Here is a 22511-nt window from a genome sequence, read left to right on the forward strand (position 1 = left end):
TTTAAATAGCCCCAGAGGAAGAAATCACACACCGTCAGGATAGGGGAGCGTGGAGGCCATGGCCAATCGCCACGTTTACTCATGAGTCGACCAGGAAATTGCCCCTGTAGATATCGGATTGTTGCATTTAACAAGCCATTATTTGCTGATTTTTGACACATTTCAAAACGTTACTGTATCTTTAAACGCGAATATCTCGGAAACTACTTGCTCAAACTTCATATCAAATATATCAAACTTTAAGTTAGACATTACTCAACTACACATGGACTATTTTATTGCAATTCTTTAGTTCGTTTTTAAGTTATGTTGAATTAAAAATAGGTACTTTTTTTGGGACACCCGGTAGCGTCAGCATAAATGAATCAATTAGGTTAAAGTTACGAATAAGATTCACGTTTGTGCGTTTTAGACAAAATAGAAATCATCATCATCCAAGCAAACGTATTTAAACTTACGTAAAATCCTTCGAAAAAAGGTTGTTTAAAGTAAAAAATTAGGTAAAAATAAAACAGTGTAGTGACACTCCTGAGGTTCTGCTGGTCTAGTGGTGAACGCAATGCTCTCCCATTTTTAAAACTTGGGATTCGAGTCCAGGAACGTCCGAATCTGGTTCGAATCTTACCATAACCTTTTTTTCATTATGAACTTCGTGAAAAAGATAAAGAAAATGAAATAATCCTAGCCGTTAAGCACGTGATCTTCTAGTCTAGTGGTGAAGGCAGTGGTCTTCCAAATGGTAAATCGATGATTCGAATCTTACCACAACCGTTTTTTCATTATGAACAACGTGAAAAAGATAAAGCAAATTAGATAATCATAGCCCTTCAGCAAATGATCTTGTAGCCTAGGGATGAGGACAATGGTCTCCTAAGTGGTAAGTCGATGGTTCGAATCTTACCATAACCGTTTTTTCATTATGAACTTTGTGAAAAAGATAAAGTTAATTAAATAATCATAGCCCTTCAGCACATGATCTTGTAGTCTAGTGGTGAAGGCAATGGTCTCCCAAGTGGTAAGTCGATGGTTCGAATCTTACCATAACCCTTTTTCATTATGTCCTTTGTCAAAAACGTTAAAATAAATCAAATATTCATAGCCGCTCAGCACATGATCTCATAGTCTAGTACGGTGAAGACAATGGTCTCCCAAAGTGGCAAATCGATGGTTCGAATCTTATCATGACCGTTTTATCATCATGAACTTCGTGAAAAGGTTAAAGTAAATCAAATATTAAATAGCTGTTCAGCACATGTTCTCGAAGTCTAGTGGTGAAGACAATGGTCTCCCAAATGGTAAATCGATGGTTCGAATCTTACCATACCCGTTTTTTCATTATGAACTTCGTGAAAAAGATAAAGTATATTAAATAATCATAGCCCTTCAGCACATGATCTTGTAGTCTAGTGGTGAAGGCAATGGTCTCCCAAGTGGTAAGTCGGTGGTTCGAATCTTACCATAACCCTTTTTCATTATGTCCTTTGTCAAAAGCGTTAAAGTAAATCAAATATTCATAGCCGCTCAGCACATGATCTCATAGTCAAGTGGTGAAGACAATGGTCTCCAAAGTGGTAAATCGATGGTTCGAATCTTACCATAACTGTTTTATCATCATGAACTTAGTGAAAAGGTTAAAGTAAATCAAATATTAAATAGCTGTTCAGCACATGATCTCGTTGTCTAGTGGTGAAGACAATGGTCTTCCAAATGGTAAATCGATGGTTAGAATCTTACCATAACCGTTTTTTCATTATGAACTTCGTGAAAAAGATAAAGTAAATTAAATAATCATAGCACTTCAGCACCAGATCTTGTAGTCTAGTGGTGAAGGCAATGGTCTTCGAAGTGGTAAGTCGATGGTTCGAAACTTACCATAACCCTTTTTCATTATATCCTTTGTCAAAAACGTTAAAGTAAATCAAATGATCTTAACCGTTCAGCACATGATCTCGTGGTCTAGTGGTGAAGGCAATGGTCTCCCAAGTGATAAAACGATGGTTCGAATCTTATAATGACCGTTTTATAATCATGAACTTCGTGAAAAGGTTAAAGTAAATCAATATTAATAACTGTTCAGCACATGTTCTCGTAGTCTAGTGGTTACGACAGTGGTCTCACAAATGGTAAATCGATGGTTCGAATCTTACCATAACCGTTTTTTCATTATGAACTTTGTGAAAAAGATAAAGTAAATTAAATAATCATAGCCCTTCAGCACATGATCTTGTAGTATAATTGTGGTGAAGGCAATGGTCTCCCAAATGGTAAGTCGATGGTTCGAATCTTACCATAACCCTTTTTCATTATGTCCTTTGTCAAAAACGTTAAAGTAAATCAAATATTCATAGCCGCTCAGCACATGATCTCATAGTCTAGTGGTGAAGACAATGGTCTCCCAAAGTGGTAAATCGATGGTTCGAATCTTACATGACCGTTTTTCATATGAACTTCGTGAAAAGTTAAAGTAAATTAAATAATCATAGCTTCAGCACATGATCTTGTAGTCTAGTGGTGAAGCAATGGTCTCCCAATGGTAAATCGATGGTTCGAATCTTACCATAACCCTTTTTCATTATGTCCTTTTCAAAAGTTATAAATAAATTCATAGCCCTTCAGCACATGATCTAGTCTAGTGGTGAAGACAATGGTCTCCCAAGTGGTAAGTCGATGGTTCGAATCTTACCATAACCTTTTTCATTATGTCCTTGTCAAAAGCGTTAAAGTAAATCAAATATTCATAGCGCTCAGCACATGATCTCATAGTAGTGGTGAAGACAATGGTCTCCAAAGTGGTAAATCGATGGTTCGAATCTTACCATACCGTTTTTTCATATGAACTTTATTTATTAAATAATCATAGCCCTTCAGCACATGAACTTGTACTCTAGTGGTGAAGGCAATGGTCTCCGAAGTGATAAGTCGATGGTTCGAATCTTACCATAACCCTTTTGCATTATGTCCTTTGTCAAAAACGTTAAAGCAAATCAATCATAGCCGTTCAGCACATTATCTCGTAGTCTAGTGGTTAAGACAAGTCTCCCAAATGGTAAATCGATGGTTCGAATCTTACCATAACCTTTTTTTCATTATGAACTTTGTCAAAAAGATAGAGTAAATTAAAAAATCATAGCCCTTCAGCACATGAACTTGTAGTCTAGTGGTGAAGGCAATGGTCTCCCAAGTGGTAAGTAAATGGTTCGAATCTTACCATAACCCTTTTTCATTATGACCTTTGTCAAAAACATTAAAGTAAATCAAATATTCATAGCCGCTCAGCACATGATCTCATAGTCTAGTGGTGAAGACAATGGTCTCCCAAGTGGTAAATCGATGGTTCGAATCTTATCATGACCGTTTTATAATCATGAACTTCGTGAAAAGGTTAAAGTAAATCAAATATTAAATAGCTGTTCAGCACATGTTCTCGTAGTCTAGTGGTGAAGACAATGGTCTCCCAAATGGTAAATCGATGGTTCGAATCTTACCATACCCGTTTTTTCATTATGAACTTCGTGAAAAAGATAAAGTATATTAAATAATCATAGCCCTTCAGCACATGATCTTGTAGTCTAGTGGTGAAGGCAATGGTCTCCGAAGTGATAAGTCGATGGTTCGAATCTTACCAAAACCCTTTTGCATAATGTCCTTTGTCAAAAACGTTAAAGTAAATCAAAAAATCATAGCCGTTCAGCACAATATCTCGTAGTCTAGTGGTGAAGACAGTAGTCTCCAAAATGGTAAATCGATGGTTCGAATCTTACCATAACCCTTTTTCATTATGTCCTTTGTCAAAAACGTTAAAGTAAATCAAATGATCTTAGCCGTTCAGCACAGATCTGTAGTCTAGTGGTGAAGACAATGGTCTCCAAAGTGGTAAATCGATGGTTCGAATCTTACCATAACATTTTTATCATCATGAACTTCGTGAAAAGGTTAAAGTAAATCAAATATTAAATAGCTATTCAGCACATGATCTCGTTGTCTAGTGGTGACGACAATGATCTCTCAAATGGTAAATCGATAGTTCGAATCTTACCATAACCGTTTTTCATTATGTCCTTCGTGAAAACGTTAAAGTAAATAAAATAATCGCAGGCGTTAAACACATGATCTCGTAGTCTAGTGGTGAAGACAGTGGTCTGCTAAATGGTAAATCGATGGTCCGAATCTTATCATAACCGTTTTTCATTATGAACTTCGTGAAAAAGATATAGCAAATTAAATACTCATTCTCGTTCAGCACATGATCTCGTAGCCTAGTGGTGAAAAAAAGATTCTCCAAACTCTGGGCGATAAACTACACCTACTATAAGTTGATGAAACCCTCTAGGTAAGCGAGAAGGACGTAGCAGAGCCCACAACACTTCCACATTTTTGCTTTGCATATCTAATAATTGTCGACAAAATATTGATGACTTCACGTATAGACCGACACCTCCATGTAATTTATGAACTCGGTCTCGTCTCAACAATTGATAATTAGGAATATTAATTGCTTCATTTGGTATTGATTCCTTTAACCATGTCTCTGTAAACATAGCAATGTCAATGTCTAACGTCAATATGGTTTCCACAATTTCATCAAGTTTAGGAGCGAGCGACATTGTGTTGGACAACAATAATGACGGGACAAATTCTTGCTTTCGTGTATTAACCAAAAGGGAATGTTCAGGCAATCTCTTAATATGAATCAAATTGAAGGATTCGAATAAGGACAGCGTCTGTTTCGTTTATTTACGCGATTGCTAGGAGAAATTCTAATTGAAATCTGAGCCATTATTCAGAAGTTGAGGAGTTTTCACCTTGGGGTGATTTGCTTTTGGTTTACAGCTTTTGCTTTATTGGTTTTCGCAAAGCTTCTTTAGATTTCCATAATTGGCAACTCACAAATTTGGGCCAGAAATCTTTTTGCTGTAGAAGAGGGAAATCAGGGGGGGATGTGTACCTTGGCCGATACCGTTCCTCACGTTTACTGGGAAAGACCGAAATAAATGTTGGATTTATATTTCGCTGCGTGAGGTAGGATTGGATATGTTTTTCATTCACGCTGCTTGCAATTCCAGATAGGAATATTCTCTTTGTTTGGTTTCGCCTACGCTCTACTCCTACAAAACCATCAGCACTAATCCTACTATTGTTATGCTTAGTGGTAAAATGTTGTTGTGGTTTTAGAGCATTTCCATTTGTGGGATTTAAGACCGGCTTTGATCCGGCAGCTTTAGCATACGTTAACTTGTCATTTTCAGCTTGTTTATTGGTCTCAACTGGACTGTCAATAATTACAATATCTTTGTTATTTTCGGGACTTAAGGCCTGGTCTTGGTTCGAACTAGCGGGATTTTCACTCAACAAGTTGGTATTCTCATTGTTGCTCGTAATCACAATTCCTAGCGATTTCGATGGCTCAGTGCTCGCTAATTGTTTCCTATTTGTGGGCTTACTATCGCTATCTACTTCATTTACATCACCAACAAACACTTCATTTGAATGTTCTACATGGAACTTTGTATATTCAGCAGCTAGAAGCGATGTTTCTCGTATAATGCTATCATCGTTTTTACCCATAAGATCCCGAACTTGTGATATAACAGCAGTCATGTGTTCAAACTTATCTGACAATGCTTGAATCGCTTTCTTCGCCACTAGACTGCAAGATCTTGTGCTGAACGGTTATGGTTATTTAATTTATTTATCCTTTTCACGAAGTTCATCAAGAAAAACGGTTACGGTAGGATTCGAACCATCGATTTAACACTTGGGAGACCATCGTCTTCGCCATTAGAGCACAAGGTCTTGTGCTGGATGGTCTTGGTTATTTTGTTTACTTTATCCTTTTCACGAAGTTCATTATGAAAAACGGTTATGGTAGGATTCGAACAATCAATTTACCACTTGGGAGACCATCGTCCTCGCCACTAGACTGCAAGTTCTTGTGCTGAACAGTTATATTTACTTAATTTACTTTATTCTTTTCACGAAGTTCATAATGAAAACGGTTATGGTAGGATTCGAACCATCGATTTTAACACTTGAGAGACCATCGTCTTCGTCACTAGAGCACATGGTCTTGTGCTGGATGACCATGGTTATTTAGTTTACTTTATCCTTTCACGAAGTTTATAATAAAAAATAGTTTTGGCAAGATTCGAAACATCGATTTACCACTTAAGAGACAGTTGTCTTAGCTATTAGACTGCAAGGTCTTGTGCTGAGCGGCGATGGTTATTTAATTTACTTTATTCTTTTCACGAAGTTCATAAAAAAAAAGGTCATGGCAGGATTCGCACCATCGATTTACTACTTAGAAGACGATTGTCTTCGCCATTAGACTACAAGATCTTGCGCTGAACGGTTATGGTTATCTTAATTTATTTATCCTTTTCACAAAGTTCATAATGAAAAACTGTTCGGTAGGATTCGAACCATCGATTTAACACTTGGGTCCTCGCCACTAGACTGCAAGATCTTGTGCTGAACGGTTATGGTTATTTAATTTATTTATCCTTTTCACGAAGTTCATAATGAAAAACGGTTATGGTAGGATTCGAACCATCGATTTAACACTTGGGAGACCATCGTCTTCGCCACTAGAGCACCAGGTCTTGTGCTGGATGGTCTTGGTTATTTAGTTTACTTTATCCTTTCACGAAGTTCATAATGAAAAGGGCATAGCAGGTTTTGAACCATCGATTTACCACTTGGGAGACAGTTGTCTTAGCTACTGGCCTACAAGATCTTGTGGGGAATGGCATGGTTATACTTAGTTTACTGCATTTCTTTTCACGAAATTTATAATGAAAAACGGCTATGGTAGGATTCGAACCATCGATTTACCACTTTGGGACCATTGTCTTCGCCAATTGAGTACAAGTTATTGTGCTGAACGGCCATGTTCATTTAATTTACTTTATCTATTTCACGAATTTATAATGAAACACGGTTATGGTAAGATTCGAACAATCAATTTGCCACTGGGGAGATCATTTAAGTTTGAAAACCTTCAATCCAGCTGTTTTTGAAGCATTCTAATAAAATTTTGTGTGTTCCTTCACAGGCAGCTAGTGATCTACAATAAAAATAACCAATGATTCAATATTTTGTCCACCACAACCAAGGTGTGTACATAGTTTTTACTAGCAAACAACTCTAACATGCCTTTCCCTGAACAAGTAAAGTTGTCGGGTTTAAATAGAAATAAACACACTTACAATGATTTCACAACTTCTTCTTCTCGTTCCCGTTTGCTTCTATCCGAATCGTTAAACAAGTTTTTAAAGAAAATATCTAAAGCTGTAACGAGATGTTATCATTGAATCACCACCTTTTCGTGTATGGAAATGAATATTGTGTTTCCATACTGCTTAATTCACGATCAATATGGCGGTTGGTCGGTAGCTCTATATATTTTTTTAAGATACTTATTTTATCTAACGAGTTTTGTACATCTCGACCAATTAATATGGCATTTAAGAATGCTAATTTCATGGATTTGGACGGAATGGCTGCGGATGGCATAACCTTGAGTATTTGTAGAGATATTGCTTTTCGATGTCGGGTCAACATACAACGAGTTGGTTTTGAATCTAAATACAAAGTCTCATTTGCGATTGCTAAAGAAACGAAACATTGATTTGTTAGTCTAGTCCTATTGCGAAGCCTTTTAAGAAGGATCTATCAATGTGTGTGGATGTTTAGTCTAATCCTGGTCCTCAATCTTTTGATAATAATCAGTCGGATAAATGTCTCAACATCGAAAGCAGTCACGTTTGATGAACACGTTTCGACCCGCTAAAATCCTGAGGAGCTTAGTTCATGCTTGGGCAGTTGAATCTACAGAAAGGTTGGTTGTTCCATATGACCTATAGGAATATTTTCTATAATACCTACTTGGCAAACACCTCCGCGACACTATACAATCACTATCATCATGCAAATCATCAGCCTGTAAACATATATGGCAGAAATGATATTAATTAAGAGAAACAATCTCATCAATATTCCTTTACATTCAAAATTGCCAACACTCCTGATACAGCTGTTACTCAGCTTTGTTCTTTTGGTCTTCTCAACTGCCGGTTTATTCGAAACAAAGCCAATTTAGTCAAAGACTATGTGGTTGAGAATGAATTTGATATATTTGCGATTACAAAAACCTGGCTTACCCTGACAAATTTGATCTTATATCTATTGGAAATTTCACCCCGAAGGGCTACTCTTTAAACATATCTCGAGACAACAAGGTAGATGGGGAGGCATTGGTATATTATACAATAACACTTTAAAAGTCAAGCTCTGGACTCGGCGAACATGTTCACACACATTAAGTCTTTCGAACTGATGGGTATGCAAATCAATGTGTTACCTCAAATACTAAATATAATCGTATTATATTGCCTCCATGTAGACGATAAGTCGGATATAACAACAACAAAAATTCTCAATCTTGTTGATTCTTTTAATCTCGAACAACATGTACAACAACCAACACACATTGCTGGTCACACGTTAGACCTTATCTTGTCTTGCCATGAGGGAAATATTGTTCAATCTATTGACGTTCATGATCCATCTATATCTGACCATTACACGGTTACATGTGAACTCAATTTTAAAAAAACATTGTTTCAGAGAAGGGTCGTGGAGTCGCGTAAAATTAAACAAATCAATATGGACTCATTCTTTAATGACATTAGGCTATCTCCGATTATCACTGGGAACACGGCTGATATTAGTGCGAAAGTCAACCAATACAACTCAGAGCTGTCCAGAACTCTGGATTCATCATGCACCACTTATCACCAGAGAGATAATTAGTCGTCCAGCTGCACCTTGGTACACTGAACAAATTAAAAACGAAAAACGTATCAGAAGAAACTCGAGCGGGTATGGCGTAAGTCAAAACAATCCTGTGATCGTCTAAAATACAGTCAGCCATGTCGCCGTGTCAGTGAGCTATTATCGGAAAGTCGTACTCGTTACTATTCTGAAATTGTTAGAGATAATGGGAGTGACCAAAGGCAATTATTTAAAACCATTGGAAAGTTTCTACATCATACCCCTGATTCTTAATATCCTGTGTGCCAATCTGATCAGAATCTAGCTAACAATTTTATGACTTTCTTTGAGGACAAAATTTTGTAATAATGTAATATTTTGGTATTTTGATTTTTGTTTAAGTTCGTGATGTATTTTTATGTAGCCTCAGTCTTATGCTAATGGGAATTTTTTTTAGATGTGAAGAGAGGACGGCCATCCGAATTAAAGTACTAAATGTGCTTTGTAACATATTAGGAACGTTATCTCTACTATATGAGGTATAAAATATTGGTACTTTGAATAAATTTTAGTCCATTTTTCTAGACATTAGTACGGTGGCCCAGAGGTGCAAAACACAAACGCAAATTCAAAACACAAACGAAATTCAAAAAACATAAACGCAAAATCATGAAAGCACGAACGCAAATTCAAAACAGAAACGCAAATTCAAAACACGAACGCAATTCAAAAAACGAACGCAAATTCAAAACACGAACGCAAACTCAAAACACTAACGCAAAACCAACAACTTGAACGCGGAGAAAAAGGAAGTACAGACTGGTACAGACATACCCTGTCAGTAAAAGGAAGCCTATTTTCGCTGAGTGCAAGCATTAGCGCCATGACAAACACGTGGTTCTTCCAATCTGGCTTGTATCAAATTTGCAAATAAGGTAAGCTTTGATTTTAAAAAACCTTTAAAAGTTATTTTTATGGGCATTTCCTTCCATTTTTATACTTTTTGGAAATATATTTGCGCAGCGTACCGTAGTGTTCACAACTTAGAATTGGCACAAATCACAACATTCATTTTTATGCAAATGTATATGTATATTAGTTGTATAATAAATTCACATTGGATGATAGGTGGTACACATTCCCCATCATGTACTGTACTAGAATTAGGTTTTGCGCATATAAGCAAGTTTTTTTTGTTTTAGTTTGGGAATGATCTCTTTTAAATATAAACATTTTTATCTGCTTTGTGTACTTCCCAATTGATTTGACCAAAACTGTATTAATTAATATTACATTGTATTAATATGATGAGGCGTCAATAAAGTTATAAAAATTTAATTTTTTAACTGCATATATATATATATATATATATATATATATATATATATATATAGATGTTTTGTCCATCGTGCGGAAACCTATGTGTTAACAGCAATGAAAATTTTTGCAATTCCTGTGGCTCAGCATTAAAAGACGGAAATCTTACAAAGCCCAAGGAAATGTCAAATAATGCAAGTGGTGGCTTAAAAACTTTAACTTTTGAAGAATTTCTGAAGAGAGGATCAAGCAGAGAAACTAAAGACCAAGAACAACGTCAACAAACCTTTAACGAAATGAAAAAAAGAAAATCAGATGAAAGAACGAAATCATTAAAAAAAAGAAGGAAGAAATTGTAAAGGTTTGTTTATTATTTCACACTTATACTAGAGATTGACACATGACGGGTTCCCCCTTATCATCATATATTTTCTAAAGTTATAAGACATTGATAAATTTGGCAGTACAACTTAGCAGTAATAGTAAACTTAATATTATTTTGGTAGATAGCATTTGGTTTAGCATTTATACAGTTGTCATATCAGTTTACATGATGCAATCTATGATTATTATGAAATTGTAATTATATAGATAAATAGTGGGTTGGTAGAATGTGGAGTAGCAAGGCAGCTAGAAGTCAAAAAAGGTTCTCTTCTACCTCTCGATTTTAAAAAAAGAAAATGATTCCAGTTGTAAAGTGAAGAGTTTAGGGATGGACAAGCAGTTGGCTCATAATAAACACCTGAGGGATTCTGGTGACTTTGATTGTGTTCTGATGTACCCAGACTTTGGTCTGGTTAACACTATTCCAGGAACTTCACAGCCATTTACAGTTGAGAGATATAAGGAAGCAATTGGAAGGCCTTATAATCGAGTCAACTTGTACTTGTGCAAGGTCTCTGACTTAATTTAAAAGAGGATTATTTACCTATAACAAACTGATTTGCATGTAATTAAAGCATATACAGTACAGTTCTCCAATCATGTATGTTAACATCAGTTTTAATTTTTTCAACTTTTAATTCTTGTCACCCTCATTATGATCTTTTATGACAAAATCCATACAGAAATGATGAAATCAGGTCAAGTTATATTTTTGGCCCTAAAATCAGTCCCATGTTGTTGGATATAAAAAGTACCCCAAAAACCAGGACTTCATGATGTTGTGTGACATAGGACTTAGGATGGCCCCACACTACAATGCTATAGGGCCTATAAGAAACACCTAATGACAATAATGACATAAATGTTGCTATAATGCTATATTTATATGTTTGTACTTGCCAATGATATTGAGAATACTGAAGATGAATCTCTGGGTAATTATGAATTTAGTGTGGTAAAAACAGTACTGTTATCAACTGACAACCAATAAAATAGAACCAACTGATTAAAAATTTTCATTTCAAATTTCTTACTCCTGTATATTTAGGACCACACAGCCCCCAACAATTAATTCTCAGGACTGGAATAGCAACCAAACTATGTTAACTCCTAACAAGCAGGCAATTTTTTGCTATGATTACCAAACAAGTACCTCTGAAACCCAAGCGAGTATCTCCGCCACCAAAGCAAGTATCTCTGATGCCCAAGAAAGTACCTCTGGTAACAAGCAACTACCTCTATCAACCAGGCAACTGAAACAAATATCACTGAAAATTTTTTATTTCTAGAAGATATATTTGAAGGTTGGAAATATCATGCATGGAAGGCCCTCTAATTCCTATCGAGTATTGTATTGCATATCACATGTAGAATAGTCATTTTTAATTTTTCTGGATATATTAGTTGAAACAGAAAACGTCAACAACACTGCCCTTACGAAAATGTTCTATAGAATCCTATAGAATATGCTATAACATATTCTAAACCCCATAGAATATTCTATAGGACTTCTTATCCTATAGCATATTCCATTGCCATATTCTATAGAATTTAGAGATGCTATAGAATATTCTATGCACATTCACAGTAAAATATATTCTATAGAACATGCTGTACACAATATTCTATAGAATTTAGAGATGCTATAGAATATTCTATTGCACATTCACATTAAATATCCAATATATTCTATAGAATATGCTGTACACAATATTCTATAGAATATATGTTATACAGAATGAGACCTTTATGCAATTTAAAATATAACATTTTTACTACACTATTCATTGGTCGAGAATTATATTCGCATTTTTTGTAAGGTTCTCTCGACGACATACTTTTAAAGTCTTAAAGTTAAAATTCTCAGCAGAAATCATTCGTTTTGTAAAGACAATTCACGAATATTTCACACATATGACATATCTCATATGAGTCATATCTGTTTCATAATATGCCCGTTCGCAGGTTAGATGGCGGGCGTTTTGCCAAACAAGACCGCAAGGTTATGCGGGACTTGTTTAACCGCCACGCATTATTTTCAAATTTTGAGCGCGTATTTGTCTGTAGTTTGTCATCCGTTGATTCAACGTTTTATAACTGATACTGGTAGAATTTAGTGCGTTTTTCTTTCGTATTTTAACATAAAATACGCATTCTTTGAATTTGTCAAAGAGGAATCATAGGAGGGTGGTGAAACGCGCTTTAGTATGCGAGAAGAATCAGAAGATATGGATAATTTTGTAAATGCGTGAAAGGTGACTAGGATCGTGAGAAAGAAAGGCCATGGCAATGAGAAATTTCTAAAGTTAAAAAAATAATCAAAAGTTCATTGACCCATCTACAACAACATGTGTATCTAAAGTATTGGAATTCAGTGGTGAGTGTGTTTTGTATATGCTATAAATGCTATATGTTTGTATAGGCAACATATGTTCTGTATACCATTATAATTAATCTCATAAATTTTTATTCACCTTTAGATTAAACTTTTTATTTGAACATTTTATTTACACCTTTTATTTATACCACCATAATATAGAGCCATTCCAACTAAAAATTATTTCTGTCAAGACATTTGCACTAGCTCTAGATAAATTTTATATATCATTAAAATTGAATTAAATATAAGCTAGGTCTCAAGTGTTTAATTGTGTGTTTACTGTTAAAATTTACAGATTTCCTTTTGTCCAAGCATCACACTAACCAAAGGTCAAAATGGAGCTCTATTAAAGCAATATTAAATGTGAAAGGTTTTGTTTATGCAGTGCCGTGGATGCAAGAACAACTTTGCTCTCATTCCGTCACTGGAAAGGCTTCAAATGCGTAGCTTAATTCAAAGAAAAGGATGCAAAACCAGAGCCAGAGAAAGTTAAGAGTATATATGGTAAGCAGTATAATTGTTAGTAATTATGTCTGGTCTAAGTTAATATATCTTATATACATATCTTGGTTCAGTTATTGATGAGTTTTACCTTTTCTAGCTGTGTCTAAAGTATAGTGCAAAAAGGTTTGAGGGAAAAGAGGCAGACATATGACAAGTTATGGCACCAAAGATTAATAATATTGTGCAAGTTGAGAAAACCAAGTTGAAAGCATCTGGACATCAGTAACTATATGACATTCCATTTTCTACTATTTACATGTTCTGTACATGTAAATATATTTAGTATAATAGCCTAGTTATATTTTTGCTATTTTCTTGCACAGTCATTTTATTTGGTGGGAAAACTGCAGTATGGTAATAATTTTATCTAGAAAATATTGAATAAATTTATACATTCATAAAAAAACCAAGCTAAAATATTTCAATTTCAGTGACACCATATTGTTTTCAATTACTTAGTGCATAATATTTCAATTGAATCCTCCTCAAAATGTGTGAAATGTATATAATTTTACTTAACTACAATTTAAGCTAAACAGCCTTCAAACAACCGGCTGCAGTTGTTTTATCCACGAAACAAAATGGTTATTTGACAGACTTAATTACCAGAACTAGAGTTCTACATGCAGATTAAAGTTATATGGACACTTATAGGACTTGTTTTTTATTCTTTGTTGTATAATATATGTATTTCAATTTCTTTAATCTCTAGATTTATTTATATGTAATTTAAGCAAGGCATTTTCATTAAATCTTTGCATCAATTGAACTTTAAGTAAATAAATTTGTTACATATATTTGGGAATATTTTATTTGTTTGTATGTCTCACTCTTGGCAGAAAGAAGTTTTGATTATGTTGTTATAAAGTGATATATTTCAAAGTCGAAACATGGACGCATGTTGAATATACCATTTATCATCCAATAGCATATTTAATAGATTATCCTATAAAATATACTATAGAATACATATTCTATGGAACATTTATCACATATTCAATAGGATCATTAATGGAATATTCCATAGATTGAAAATATTTTATGGAACATTTCATATAGGATGTCATAGAATATGTGTTAGAATGTTCCATAGAATACCAGTATTCTATAGAACATTCTAATGAATGTTCTGAAGGATATTCTATTGAGTATTCTATAAAACATGGCATATGTTATAGAATATTCTATTAAAGGTTCTATAGAACGTGTTGTAGAACGTTCCATAGAATAGGTTCCAAAATCCCTTAGAATATTCTATAGGATATTCAGTAAAAAATTTTAATGGAATATTCTATAGAACATTTTTGTAAGGGTGAGGTCATATCCCTGACATCGTTGGAAGAAATGGAAAATGAGGTCTTGGTTATCCATAGAACTCAAGTAAAGAATGATTTCCTTTACTATTTTGCTAATAGTAACATTTTAAACAAGTTCATAAGTGTACAAATAATCGATCCCAGAGGTATTGTAGAGAAAGGTGTAGGTAGCGGGGCTGTACGAGATGCGATTTCCATATTTTGGAAAGATATCTGCAATAGCTATATGCTCGGTGAAGCTGAAAGGGTACCAATAATTCGTCATGATGTGTCTAAGTGAATGTGGCAGGCTCTCGCCAGAGTCCTACTCAAAGGTTATGTGCAACAACACTATTTGCCTATTCAAATATCCCCAGTCTTTTTAAGCTGCTGTCTTTTCGGGGAGGAATCTGTCACTTCTGAGATGTACTTTAACTCTTTTATGAAGTATATCTCTAGAACCAAAGCCATCTTCGCAGAAAAAGTTCTTTCTTCCTCTGTAAGTGTTGATACTGAAGAGGTTTCAGATCTTTTAACGGCTTTTAAGTGCAAGAAGATTGCTACGCCTGAAAACTTTAAGGATCTGATTATTGAAATAGCACATAAAGAATTGGTGCAGAAACCAAGATATGCATTGACTGTTGGTCAGAAATCGTAGTACCTTTGAAATCTTTTATCACTTCTAACGACGCCTTGTTTCAGATATACACCTCTTTTTTTCCTACTGCGAGCAGAGTATGTAAGCTCATTAAAGCTGAACCAAAATCCCCTGCTGAGAATGAATCATTAAGTCATTTAAAGCGTTGGATCAAAGGTCTTAATACGAATTATCTTAAACACTTCTTGAGAATATCCACCGGATCCGATATTATTTTAGTTGAGGAGATTTCTATCGCATTTACCTCTTTGGTTGGTTAAAGTCGTTCGCCAGTGTTTCATACTTGTGGAGCAGTGATAGAGCTCCCATCAACTTACAACGATTTTGGCGATTTTAGAGAGGAATGGTGCAGTCTTATGTCTCACTCAGACATTGTATGGCATTAGTCTAAGGCCTGTGTTAGACGTCGCATTTTAGTCGCGTCGAATCCAATTCAAACAATAGATAATGAGATGATAAAACTCATTAAACTTCATTATCATCTCATTATCTATTGTTTGAATTGCATTCGACGCGACTAAAATGCGACTTCTAACACACGCCTAACTGACGTGAATGGGTGATTAAGGTGTTTGTTATCCCACGTTTTGTATAAGGCAGAAGTTGTTTAATATTACATGTTTCTTTTATGTTTTTTGAAGTAATTACTTGAGTTTCTGTATCTTTAGAAGTCTCATAAGAATTATTTGTTCATATTGCTTATAACATGCATATTAGTTACTAAAACTTTTAGTACACACTATATATGTAAAGTTTATATATACTGTTGTAAAGTTCATATTATCAGTTTTAACAAAGAACACTTAAATAGGTGGCAATTGAAGCAATTAACGTTAAATTTAATTTGAAACCTCGTAAACTTTTAGCGGTGAAATTCGTGGCTTCTATACATTCGGCTGATAAATTTTTGCTTATGACATGGAATTGCAAGCAATTTCCTCCATTTGTAAAAAGGTGTTTCCTATATAATTCTATGGCTTATATTAGGCAACTTAAGCAACGATAACGTTGACGTCCTGGACGTTAACTGTACTTTCGTACTCCCATTTACCAGTAAGGATAAAGGTCAGCTTAAGAGCTGCTTTCCAGTTACGCGTTTTTTATATGTCTATGTTTTATATGCCTAAGTTTTTGAAGTGGTTTTTCTTTCGTGTTCTCGTTGCTTAAGGTCCCTACTTGTTTTATACTACGTTGGAATATGAATTCACTTAGTTTGTTAGATTTTTTCGTTGTTTTTTCTTGGTTCACACTTGGGCTGCTGCAATTAGCAGTTCATAATTATTGAGAGAATCGTTCCATGTTGTTGGCTCCTGCAGTTGTAATATTGAAAAATTATAATTAAAATATTACTTTGTGTATTTCGTCATCTTCAACGGCAACGTTGCCTTCGATCGCTTGGATATCATGTTGCAGGCACTCCACCTTATGATCAACCGCGTCAACTGACTCGGGCAAGAAAAAAAGTTGATCAGAAATGCCATGAGTAGTGTGGTATCTGGATTTTCTAACATAATAGGCATTCCAGGACTCCTTAATAGCCTTTAGGGAATCCCTCATCACTTTAATGAAACAAAACCAAAGACATTCCAGCTGAAGTATATTGCTTGTGTCAACAATACCTCTGTCTACCAAATCTTTAAAAAAATTAATCCACCACGATGCCCACGACCGACGTAGCATGGCCCACCACGCCTCTATACGCTGGTTGCTGTGTGACGATCCATAGCGATGTGCTTTTATCCCATTATAGTGATCTCTGTGGTTTCGACGTAAGTTGCACTGAGCAGTGCCCATTATACCATTTTCAGTCCCTTTGTCCGTTCGTAGAATTGTTGGGCAACCGTTTTGGGATTTAACACAATCAAGAAATATTCCTCCAATGACCCGAGGGTCGCTATTTGTTCGAACGATCTCTAACCACATAATTCGCCTGCTAAACCCATCAATGCAGCCGTGAATGGGAAACCCAAACTGTTTGAGTTTATCGTACCCATCGGCATGCCAGGTAAAGTTTGGACCAGGATTTAAATACTCCCTCCGCTGCAGCTTATGAGCTTTTCTTACTGCACAACCTTCAGGATTAAGCACCTTTAAGATACTTTGAGCTGTTGAACGGCGCACACGCATGCCATATTTTGATTGCAGTTTCCTCCACATTGATCTGTATCCTAAGAGGTTGCCATTTTCATGTAGTTCTCTTTGAACGCATTCTCTAACTTGTTCTTCATTCGCGTTGTATCTTCTTCTTCCCAAACCATACTCCTGTAATCTGGTGATGAGCGCTCTTTTACATATTTTGATATCATGATATTTTTCTAAACATTCCAGTATCGTTTTGTACTTAAAATTTCTTCCGTAGTAAAAACTGATCGCTTCCTCCATATCAATAATTTTATATTTTACTAGGCCAAAAGACAAAAATGCATTTATAAATGTATTATACTTTGCAACAATAATTAATAATATTTAGACTTATCATTGTTGACTTTAAATTTGTGGTGCGCTAGGTCGTTTTGGATTTAAATAAATAATTAAATATTTGCGTTTGTGTTTTGAATTTGCGTTTGTGTTTTAAATTTGCGTTTGTGTTTTGAATTTGCGTTTGTGTTTTGAATTTGTGTTCGTGTTTTGAATTTGCGTTCGTGTTTTGAATTTGCGTTTCTGTTTTGAATTTGCGTTCGTGCTTTCATGATTTGCGTTTATGTTTTTGAATTTGCGTTTATGTTTTTGAATTTGCGTTTGTGTTTTTGAATTTGCGTTTGTGTTTTGAATTTGCGTTTCTGTTTTGCACCTCTGGGCCACCGTACATTAGCGATATTATCTTTTTCTAGTTTTGTAACTCCTTGTTTTTTACAGGGAGAAATACTTGAGAATTCAGTGTTGCCACATTTAGACCACATTGCGAAAGATCGGGATATTTTTGTGCAGATCCGAGGTGTCCAGCTTCTGGTCGATGTTATTGCATCCTCTGATTCACCGAAAGTTTGCGATGTTTTGCATACAATCGAGAAGGTACTGATACAATCCTTTTCAGACGGTTTCATTTCTCCACTCCAATTTGCCTCTTCATTCGTGATGAGCTGATACTGTACTTCAGTAGAAAACTCTCTCTTATCAGTGAAAGCTTCCTGACCTGAACCCAACTATATTTCCGCAAATTGGATCGTTTTACACGGGAGTCGTGAATGCAAACGCATCAGTGAAGTAAAAGGATATATATTTCATTTATCAATTCCAGATTGCCACTGTCCAGTAGATCCTCTCAAGCGATACGTCAAGCCGTCGTGTAAAGAACATGTAAGGTAATTATAGAGACTGCAAGGTATTTGTAGGAACATCTAGAGACATATAATTACATCTAATCACTGTAAATTGTCTTTGTTGCTGCAGCCTCAGGATGAAACAGCGTAGAAAGACATCAAAGAGGCTGCATTAGGATTAGTACGGGGAACTATTTTGGCTTCAAGCTAAATAGGGATTTTTGTCAGGACTTATCGTTCCAGTTGTATAAAATGAAACTATTCACAATGAATTCCAAATCGTAATTCATCAATGTATCAATGCCCCCCCCTCTCTCTTTCAAAAATTAGACCCATATTCCATTTCTAATTTAATAAGTGGGTTCTTTAATAAGTGATAAGCTAGCTAAAGCTAATGTTTCCAAACTATTTCCACATCAACATATGCCATATTTTTGTGCAGAAGATTAGTGGTTATAAATTACATTGGAGTGAACGAAAGGTTCCAGTGACGTTAGAGGTACTATTATTGTTTTCAAGTTTCTTGATAACTTACCTGTGTCTTCATATATATATATATATATTAATATATATATTATATATATATATATATTATATATATATATATATATATATATTATATATATTATATATATATATATATATATATATATATATATATATATATATTATATATATATACTGTCGTTGTCAAAAAGGTTGTCCTGAGCAAGTATATGTATATATCGATCACGTGACATTATTATGCATCAACACGCGTGGGATTGTACAAGCGTGTTAATTGCGAGTTTGAGTATAGCAAGGTGAACGATTAGAAAATGCCAAGACCATATTCGGATGATTTAAGGTGGAGAATGGTTTATCAACGACTGTTCTACGAAAGAATCATCGACGAAATTGCAGCACAGCTATTTGTTTGTTCAAAAACCGTCTATCGTACTCTCAGCACCTTTTGGAACACGGGTGATCGATGTGAAGCCTTGCCGTATGGGTCGCCTAACAGCGAGCGTATCTTTATTCCCACACGAAGAATATATTATCATGGACTGTTTACTGCGAACGCCGCAAATATAGTTGAATGAGATAGCAAGCTATATCATTAATGCTACTGGCTCTGCATTTGGCCCGGAGACACTGTGCCGAGCTCTCTATAGACTTGGAATAACACGCAAAAAGGTACGAACATTATGACATTATTTAAGTTGGAATATATACTCAATAGTCAATACCGCACGCTTGAAATCATATAACTATATTAATAAGACGCAAGCCATTCCACCTTTTCTAGTTGTTCTTTATCAACTCTTCAAGCCAGATTTTCTTTTTCAGATACAGAGAATTGCCCTTCAACGAAGAAACGATATTAGGCTACAATTCATGGCCGAAATCAGCCTTTTTGACCCAAACCTGCTCGTTTTCCTCGATGAAACAGGCATTGTATGTACTAAATAATACCTTACTGTAACTGGATTGCACAAACTAGTAGATCTCTTATTTATTTGGTTCTACGTTTTAAGAATAAACGAATTGCTCAGCAATATGGATATAGTGCTCGTGGGATACCGCCTGTTGTGAGCGACTATAGCTATGCACGGTGGACACCGCGCTATTCCATTATTTCGGCAATATTGTGTGATGGACTTCTTGCGAACTGTTTGTTGAAGAATCCCGAAGAAAGATTTGAAACACGCTCCTTTATCCATTTTCTTGATGAACAGCTTTTACCAGCTATAAATCGATTTGATGGGGAAAACCCGCGATCCGTTCTCGTTATATGGTTGAGATTTGAATATAATTAATGCAAATTCGCTGTTCTAACATATGTCTCAAGGGATGACTGAATTCGTGATCATGTTTTGATCTATTGATATCTGTTTAAACAAAACTTGTTGATGCACAAAGATGCAACTGCTAAAACTAGTAATACGCATATTTGTTAACAGATAACCACCCAACACATCATGTACAAGAAGTTGTAGAACGAGTGTACGACAGTCCTGATTTGAATCCTATTGAAGAGGTTTACATATAGCTTGCTATCTCATTCAACTGTATTTGCGGCGTTCGCAGTAAACAGTCCATGATAATATATTCTTCTTGTGGGAATAAAGATGCGCTCGCTGTTGGGCGACCCATACGGCAAGGCTTCACATCGATCACCCGTGTTCCAAAAGGTGCTGAGAGTACGATAGATGGTTTTTGAACAAACAAATAGCTGTGCTGCAATTTCGTCGATGATTCTTTCGTAGAACAGTCGTTGATAAACCATTCTCCAACTTAAATCATCCGAATATGGTCTTGGCATTTTCTAATCGTGCACCTTGCTATACTCGAACTCGCAATTAACACGCTTGTACAATCCCACGCGTGTTGATGCATAATAATGTCACGTGATCGATATATACATATACTTGCTCAGGACAACCTTTTTGACAACGACAGTATATATATATATATATATATATATATATATATATATATATATATATATATATATATATATATATATATATATATACTTGATATTGCCAGACATTTGAATATTTGTGATTGGAATAATTCAACTCAGGCTTTCATTCCATTTCTATACTTAGGTCTCAGATTATCCTACAGGATTTGTTGTTGTCTGTGTGGTGGTTTTAGCACAATGGTATGTACCAGATGTTGCTAGTACCAGCCATATATAACAAAAAGATAAGATACCAGTTATTTCTGTAAATTGAAGTTTTACATTTTGTGCACAATTTTGCTTTTGTTTTCCAGCATCTTTTCACATCAGAGAGGAATTGCTGAAAAAGATGATGGAATCTTCTTTCAATAATGTTGGTGTTACGATAAAGTATGTGAACATTTTAAGTAAACAAATTTTAAGTAAATGACAAAATGACTAATATTCAGGTTACTTTATTTGTTTACGTTTTAACCGTTTTTGACAAAATTTTTTCCAGGTCTGTAATTTACTTTGAGCTGTATTTGTTATTTCTTTTGCCTCGGTATTAGGCAGAAGAAAAGTTCCATCAAAGTGGAGTCGTTTTTTATAACAAATTTGGAAAATACAGTTGAATGATATATTATTAAGACAGTATTTCGTTTGTCCTGTGTAAAGAATGTGGGATATGACAGTAAATGACAATTTTTTCGTTTCAGTGATGACGAAAATATCACATCAGCGTCTATAAAGAAACTCCTCGGAGTAAAGTGAGTTATGTTGTTAATAAAATTCTTCTAAGAGTCTATCCTTTTTCTCATTTTAAAATCGTTTTGACACTCTCAAATTTAGGATCCTGTTGAAAGAACGCTGTGTTTCTTAGAAACGTACAATATCGTCACCCTTCATCCCCTTAGCTCATTAAGTCATGCGATATTCCATGTCAGTTCCAGTAATTGTTCATATCTGACCTTGAAAGAAAACACTCCAAACACTCAATGTTTTCTGACCTGGATTCAAGTTTACTGCTTTTATCGTCTTTTTTATTTCACGTTTCCATTTTTGACATGTCCAAGCTGCAAAAAAAGTATCCAGCCGAGTTAAAATAGTTTTATTTTTCCAGTTACTTTCCAGAATATACCGTATATACCGTATAGTATATCATAGTTTTCAAACTTCTTTTCCTGTCAGATATTTTAATAATTCGAAATCGAAACCATCCTCAGTCGTTCGGGCTGGAATACACAAGCGGTCGGCTGAGAAATTACTCGTCTCCTGACAGGTAGTGTAAGAAAGCAAATTTTGTATGAAGCTAAAAAAATATTTCTTGTTTTGAATGCTTGTATTTCACTCAATCTAGGGAAACATTATTGGCTGGTTTGCTAGACGGTGTTAGAGCCAGTTGAAACATAGAGATGTTTGCGTAAAAACGACCCCAACGAGAGAAGTACTGTACGCTTATTCATAGATGATTGAGCGAAAAATTATGGTCCAAAATTTTCCTGATTGA

At 35.1% G+C, this 22511-nt stretch overlaps 3 long non-coding RNA genes across 3 annotated transcripts; all 3 read left to right on the forward strand.

Moving 5' to 3' along the window:
* Positions 1–9293: 9293 nt before the first annotated feature.
* On the forward strand, positions 9294–21204 carry LOC114543626. Its single transcript, XR_003690135.1, has 5 exons — positions 9294–9314; positions 18170–18325; positions 18552–18615; positions 19016–19072; positions 21168–21204. It is a non-coding gene; the product is annotated as an uncharacterized LOC114543626 (long non-coding RNA).
* Positions 12484–13785, forward strand: LOC114543628. The gene is made up of 3 exons (XR_003690137.1): positions 12484–12853; positions 13152–13360; positions 13458–13785. It is a non-coding gene; the product is annotated as an uncharacterized LOC114543628 (long non-coding RNA).
* Positions 21203–21724, forward strand: LOC114543627. The gene is made up of 3 exons (XR_003690136.1): positions 21203–21223; positions 21337–21412; positions 21574–21724. It is a non-coding gene; the product is annotated as an uncharacterized LOC114543627 (long non-coding RNA).
* Positions 21725–22511: the final 787 nt, after the last annotated feature.

The sequence above is a fragment of the Dendronephthya gigantea genome, unplaced genomic scaffold, assembly GCF_004324835.1.
Source record: "Dendronephthya gigantea isolate DGI-Jeju-01 unplaced genomic scaffold, DenGig_1.0 000500F, whole genome shotgun sequence".
Taxonomy (NCBI): Eukaryota; Metazoa; Cnidaria; class Anthozoa; order Malacalcyonacea; family Nephtheidae; genus Dendronephthya; species Dendronephthya gigantea.